General features: G+C 48.8%; 1 protein-coding gene across 1 annotated transcript in view; it reads right to left on the reverse strand.

Annotated features, from left to right (window-relative positions):
- Window positions 1-7,677, reverse strand: part of SULT2B1 (sulfotransferase family 2B member 1) — a 70,807-nt gene that overhangs the window by 60,738 nt on the left and 2,392 nt on the right. The window lies entirely within an intron of this gene.

Consider the following 7,677-nt stretch of genomic DNA (forward strand, 5'->3'; position numbering starts at 1 on the left):
CAGTCTCAATAGTTGAGGCAGACAGGCTTAGTTGCTCCGAGGAATGTGGGATCTTCCCGGATCAGGGATCAAATCTGTGTCTCCTGCATTGGCAGGCAGATTCTTTACCACTGAGCCACCAGGGAAGCAGGCGATCTCTTTTCCTTATCCAAGTTCACGGACTCCATAAATTCTATCTCCAAATCTTTTGAGGGTCCCTGGGCCCCAGGCAATTCTAAAAAGTGACTGCTGGGAGGGGTCCAGATAACCTGTGTGTGCATGCATACTAAGTCGCTTCAGTCGTGTCCGACTCTTTGCAACCGCCTGGACGGTAGCCCACCAGGCTCCTCTGTCCATGAGATTCTCCTGGCAAGAATACTGGAGTCGGTTGCCATGGCCTCCTCCAGTGGATCTTCCCCACCCGGGGATCAAAACTGTGTCTCCTGTGGCTTCTGCATTGCAGGCAGATTCTTTACTGCTGAGCCACCAGGGAAGCCCCCTTACATAGCCTACCTTGCTTTAAAGTCTCCCATGGCTCTCTTCTGCCCAGAGTACAGAGGGCAAGGAAGTGAGTCCAATGTTCAGGATCTTTCCTGAGTGGGCTTAACTTAAAATGCAGAGATTTATTGTTCAACATCAATTCTCTCCTTCCTTAGTCGTACGTAGAACTCCAGTTTTGTCTGAGACAGAAATGCGCTCACCTAAAATGCATCATTACCAACCTCCCTTGCAACTGGTGGTCAATGAGATTGTTTATTTTTATTATTATTATTATTGGCGCATGTGGATCTTAGTTCCCCAACTCAGGGATCAACCCATGTCCCCTGCAATGGAAGCATGGAGTCTTAATCACTGCACCACCAGGGAAGTTCTCTCTCACTGTATTTATTATTCTGCAACTTGCTTTTTTCAGTCAACAATACATCTTAGAGCTTTTCCTCTGTCAGTCCATGGCTCTTTCTCATTTCTTTAAACAGGTGTATAATATTTCCTGGGATAGATGCACCCCTATTTATTAACCTACCGGTGAACATTAAGGTCGCTTCCAATTTTTGTGGCTTTTACATACATGATGATCAAAGACAAATAAATAAATGATAGGCAGACAGTATCTCCATGGTGGAGCTGATGCTTCAGATTCTGTAGGCAGACCTAGCTCAGTGGTATAAAGAATCTGCCTGCCAAAGCAGGAGACCCGGATTCAACCCCTGATCTGGGAAGATCTCACATGCTGCGGAAAAACGAAACCCGTGGGCCACAACTATTGAGCCTGTGCTCTAGAGCCCGGGAGCCACAACTACTGAAGCCCATTCATCCTAAAGCCTACGCTCCGCAACAAGGGGAAGCCACCAGGATGAGAAGCCTGCGCACCGCAGCTAGAATTTAGCCCCTACTCTCCTAGAGAAAACTGAAAAGCCCACACAGCCATGAAGACCAGTGCAACCAAAAATGAAAATTAATAAATAAAAAAAATTTTTTAAAGCAATGATTGGGACTTCCCTGGTAGTCCAATGGTTAAGACTCCGAGCTGCCACTGCCCGGGGCCCAGGTTGGATCACTGGCCAGGGAACTAAGATCCCACATCCTGCAGGGTGCAGCCAAAAAGAAAAATAAATCAATGAACTATTGAATCATTCAATAGGATGATTGCACCTCAAAATCATTGCTCTGTGCAAATGAAGAACTCTATAAAGATACAAACTGTACGATTCCATTCAGTGCTCTAGAACAGGCTACATTAATAAACAGTGAAAGAAAACAGACTAAGGGTTTCCTGGGGATGGCGGATTGACCGGGAAGGGGTGCAAGGGAATTTCCTGGGATAAACAAACAGTGTATATCTTAACTGGGATATTGAGCTGGCACAAGTGTATTCATTTGTCAAAGCCCATCAGACTGTACTCATAAGACCTGTGTATGTGACTGTAGGTAAATTACAATACACATAAAGGTGAAGTGCAGGTGGAAGGTGAGAGGAAAGTTCAAAAGGGAGGGGATATATGATACCTGTGGCTGATTCATGTTGATATATGGCAGAAACCAACACAATATTGCAAAGCAATTATCCTTCAATTAAAAATAAAAAAATTTAAAAAGCAAAGTGCGTGCCAAGTTGCTTCAAAGTCGGGTCCAATTTTCTGCGATCCTATTGACCATGGCCCACCAGGCTCCTCTGTTCATGGGATTCTCCAAGGGAGAATACTGGAGTGGGCTGCCGTGACCTCCTCCAGGGGATCTTCCCAATCCAGGGATCGAACTCATATCTCTTAATGGCCCCTGAATTGGCAGGTAGGTTCTTTACCACGAGTGCCATCTGGGAAGCCCAAAAGTAAAATGAAATGTTGTTATTAACATTGCTATCCCTGGGGACTTCCCTGGCAGTCCAGTGGTTGGGACTCCATGCTTCCACTGCAGGGAGCACAGGTTCGATCCCTGGTGGGGAACTAAGATCCCACACACCACACGGTGCAGCCAAGGATTGAAAAAAGAAAACACTGCTGTCCTGGCCGCCTCCTTCTTTATGCCCATGCCAACTTGTTGGCTGGCATGGAGACCTATTTGTTTGCCAAATGAATGAATGAGTGAGTGAGTGAGTGGATGAGGACTGAGGCAGCACCCTGGGTGCATGGAATATTCCTCCTCAAGCCCTTCAGTTTTCTAGAGGAGGCGGCTGGGTGGCCTCTCACCCTGATAACTCTTTCCAAGGCCCCTCCCCTCCCCCAGTAGACCCCTCAGCTCCTCGGCTCAACAGTCGGAGACTTTCGACAGCCTCACCCCTGCACATTGCTCCCCTCCCACTCCAGTCTCACTTCTTTAATCACTAGACACACAATCCTCCAGCGCCTTCTGTGTGCAGGTACTGCAGAGAGAGCTGGCAACAAGACAGGCAAAGACTGTGCCCTCGGGAGCTCCATAATCAAACCTGTAGCCTGATGTCAGGCAGAACTAACCCCACTGAAGAAAGACGAATTGGACTAAGGGCCTGGGGAAGGCAATAACTGGGGCTGCAGCTCTGGTGGCCGGGGAGGCTGCTCTGGGACATCCACACAGGGGCAGAGGCTGGACTGAGACAAGGGCATCAACTAGGGCATTCCCTAGAGGAAAAAAGTAGCCAGCGCAAAGGCCCTGGGGCAGGTTCCTACTTTCATAGTGTATTCAAGAAATAGGAATGAGGCCAGTGTGGCTGGAGGGGGAGGGAAAGAGGGTCAAAGGTGAGAAGTATTGAGGGGGCAGACTATTTAGGGCCTTTGGGCCAAGGAAAGGAATCTGGCTTTTACTCCAAGTGAGATGGGAGCCAAGGAGAAGGGATGTGAGCTGACTTAGGTGTTAACAGGCTTCCTGGGCAAGAAGAACATGTAGAGGAGGCAGGGAGGGCCAAAGTAGAAAGCCTGTTGAGCTGGCTACTGCAATAGTCCAAGCAAATCATGATGGTATTTGCAGAGGTGAGGAGAGTTGATCAGGCTCTGGGAATATTTTGAAAGCAGAGCCAGCTGATGGATCAGATGTGGGGGTGTGAGAAAAAGACAGGAGTCAGTGATGACTGGGAGTTTTCGGCCTGAGCCACTGAGCTGGGGCGGCAGGTGGAAGTTTCCTGAATGTCCCAAGCTGTTTCACACCTCCAGGCTTTTGTGCACTCCATCCCCCTGAGTCTGGAATGCCCTCCTTTTTCCACTTCCCACCCCAGTCTCAGCCTCGCCCCCGCTCTCATCACAGCTGAGCCCAAATGTCACCCTCTCTGGAAGCTTCTTTTGGAATGTTCTAGGCTCCACACGGTGTGCCCTCCGGCGTCCCCACAGTACCCTGCACTTCTTTCCCCAAACGGATGATCAGAGTTTATTTGCCAGCATCTCTCGTGCCAAGTGGGCGACACTGGAGGGACTGAGGAGGGGCCATGGCTCTAACCCTGCAGCAAGTGCATCAAAAGGAAATGAACTTGAATTCTTTCCTTCATTCAGTACATATGTCACATGCCAGGGACTCCAGTAGGCGCTGAGTAGTGAGCAGGGAACAGGAGAGGCAGGTCTCTGCCCTCATGAGTCTCTAGGGAGAGAGGTGACAATAACCCAAGCAAAGAAGTGAAAGATTTAGGGATTTCCCTGATGATCCAGTGGTTGAGAATCGCCCTGCAATGCAGGGAACTAAGATCCCACATGCCATGGAGCAATTATGCCTACACGAGACAACTGGAGAGTCTGTGAGCCACAACAAAAGATCCTGTGTGACACAATGATGCCGCCACGTGCCATGATTAAGACCTGATGCAGCCAAATAAATAAATAATAACTATGTTTTCAAAAAAAATGAAAGATCTGGTGTGCCATAATGGTGATGTGATGGAGAAAAAAGCAGGATTCCATGTGTGAGATGGGGGAGGTGCAGTCATTCATAAGGTGATAGGGAGGCTTCACAGACTCACTGAGGAGGTGACATTTGAATATGGATCTAAAGAAGGTGAGGAAGGAGCCATGTGGCCTTTGGGGAAGAGCAAACAGCAAGTGCAAAGGCCCTGAGGTAGGACTGTGCTCAGAATATGGGAGGAGCTTGAAGGAGGCCAGGGTGGCCAGAGCCACTGAATAGGGGGTAGACATCCAGAGAATGGAAGGGGAGGGATGGTCCCAGCAGGACCTTAGGGGCCACAGTGAGGACTTCACTTTTACTCCCAGTGAGATGGGAGGCACAGAAAGTCTCCAAGGAGGAGCGAATGGATCTGATTCAACTTTCAACAGGATTGCCATAAAAATAACAATGGACATTTGCTGAGCACTTCCTACTAACCAGGAAAACGTGAGAAGTTTCTGCAAGTGGTGTTGACAGAAGGCCCGTTGTCTAGATGGCTAAGCCACCTTTGTGGGCCTTCTAGATCATTCCTTTCCTCTCAGCCCACACCATGCCCAAGACTCATACAGTCTCCCACCAAAACATAGCCTGAAGCTTTTTTTTTTTTCCCCAAAGCAATTTTTCAACAACTTTATGGACACAGAATTCACATACCGTACAATTCAGCCATTTAAACTGTACAGTTCAGGCAATTCCCTAGCAGTCCAGTGATTAGAACTCCATGCTCTCATACTGCCAAGGCCCCAGGTTCAATCCCTGGTGGGGAAAGTAAGATCCCACAAGTCACGCGGTGTGGCCAAAAAAAATTTGAATTAAAAAAATAAATAAATTGTATAGCTCAGTGGATTTTCATATGTTAATCACATTGTACAACTGTCACCACAATCAGATTTAGAATATTTTATCACTCAAAGAAACTCCTTAGGCACACCCCCATCCCAGCCCCAGGCAACTACTAATCTACTTTGTCTGATTTGTCTATCCTGGATAATTCCTGTAAATGGAATTCTACAGTATGTGGCTATTTGTGTTATCTGACTTCTTTCACTCAGCATAATATTTTCAACATTCATCCATGTTGTAGCATCTGTCACTAATTCAATCCTTTTGGTGGCTGAATAATATTCCACTGTATGAAGGTCGCCTGTTTTGTGGATCCATTCATCAACTGATGGACATTTGGGTTGCTCCCACATTTTGGTTGTTATGAACAAGGCTGCTATGAACATTCTCATGCAAATGTTTGTGGGGACATGTGTTTCCATTTCTCTGGGGAGATACCTAAGGGGAATTCCTGAGCCATATGGTAATTCTGTGTTTAACTGTTTGAGGAAATGCCAGACTGTTTCAGTGCCTGCAATCTTCCCACCAGCAGTGTATGACGGTTTTGATTTCTCCACATCCTTGTTTGTTGCCATTGTTTTTTTAAAAAAATTTTATTTATTTGGCTGCATTGGGTCTTAGTTGTGGCATGTGGAATCTAGTTCCCTGAAAGGGGATCGATTCCAGGCCCCCTGCATGGCAAGTGCGGAGTCTCAGCCACTGGACCACCAGGGAAGACCCCCTCCACATCTTTGTCGACACCTGTTACTGTCTTGAAGTGAGCTGCTCCTCTCTGCCTCCACTGCCAGCAGCCATCTCTCACCTGGACTTTGAAGTCACGTCCTCCCTGTGTTCCAGGTTCCACCGTCAGTCTCTCCCCACACCACAGCCGGAGAAAGCCTGTCAACACCAGGGTCAGAGCCTGTCCCTCCCCTGCTAAGAGCTCTTGCCCTGGTGTTTATTGACTGATAAATCCAAATTGCTCACCGGGCTTGGCCCCTGTAGCCAGGCCCTGCTCAGTCTCTCTCTCCAGTTTACTCATTGCTCACACCCCCATTTCCTGCTCATTCAGATCTAGCCTCATCAACCTCCTATGCACTTCTTGATGCCCCAAGGGCCGCCCCGCCTCACCACCCCCAGCACTCTCTCTGTCCTAGTACTCTCTGCACTGCCCTCCTCTAGCCTCTTTCCTTCCCCTCGCAGATCTGGGCTTTACTGTGACCTTTCCAAAAAAGTCTCCTCGGACTCCTCCGCCAACCTAACAACTCCTCTCTCCCAGGCTCTTCCTTATCGCGTTTAGCACTGTTACAAGTTGCGTGACTATTTGTCAGACAGTCTGCCCAATGGCCGCCTCCACCTTAGGAAGAGTCCCATGAGGGTGGCTGACCATCAGTGCCTGGCCTGCTACGTTGGTGTTGCTTAGTTGCTAAGTCATGTCCAACTCTTTGTGGCCCCACGGACTGTAGCCTGCCAGGCTCCTCTCTCTATGGGATTTTCCAGGCAAGAATACTGGACTGGGTTGCCATTTCCTTCTCCAGTCCCTCCCCGACCCAGGGACTGAACTCACGTCTCCTGCATTGGCAGGCAGATTCTTTACCCACTGGGCCATCTGGGAATCCCCCTTGTTTCTTTTACTGTGACCCATAATGGTGGTGGGGGGGAGGAATCTATATCTATATCTGTATCTATAGCCTCCTGTCAGAAAATAAAAGTTTCATACATGGGTATTTCCCCTGCATGTTCTAGATTATTCTATTTATTTTTTTTCAAAAAATTGGCCTCAGCCAGAAAGCTTGATGTCAGCCCCTGGTAATGGCTCCCTGTTCATAGTTTGAAAATCTCTAGCAGACCTTCTATAAGCCCCTCTGACACACATTCACCCACCCCCCCATCAAAGGCAGGAAATGGGTTTGACTGGTTACATGTTGCACCCGCAAATTCTGGCATAGGTCCTGGCTGAGCACAGTGGGTTTAATGAACGTTGAGTGAATAAATGAACTGAGAGCAAGCCAGGGCCAGAGTTAGGACTGCAATCCTGCCTGTACCGCTCCCTAGGACTCAAGAATTCTGACCACCTCGTTTGCAAAGATCCAGGCAGCGTAGCCCCAGCTCCTACTACTTCACCCACCCTCTGCTTCTGGGATTGGAGGTTGCGAGGGGGGAGAAGACATTAACCTGAGCCTCCCTTCTGGAGGAACCAGAACTCCATTTCCCGTAAGCCTCAGGGATGGGACTACATTTCCCATAAGCCTCTGCTCCCGCAAGAGTCTATGCCCTTCAGCCACAGGGGCAGATAATTGCATCTTTCCTCATCCCCCAGCCCCCAATTCCGAACTCTCTATCTGCATATGGTCAGTCCACCCTGAAGTGCTGGTCCCGGCACCCCCTCCTTCCCACCCTTCCTGGTGTGATGAACCTGCCTCAGTTTCTCCAAAGAGCGCCCCCCTCCAAGAGGGCTCATTGAACCCCTCTCCCTCCCCTTCCCCTGGGGTTGCCAGTCCCAATTGCGCTGGCTGCGTTTGGGACCCGCCGGTCCTG

The sequence above is a fragment of the Bos indicus x Bos taurus genome, chromosome 18, assembly GCF_003369695.1.
Source record: "Bos indicus x Bos taurus breed Angus x Brahman F1 hybrid chromosome 18, Bos_hybrid_MaternalHap_v2.0, whole genome shotgun sequence".
NCBI classification, from domain to species: Eukaryota; Metazoa; Chordata; class Mammalia; order Artiodactyla; family Bovidae; genus Bos; species Bos indicus x Bos taurus.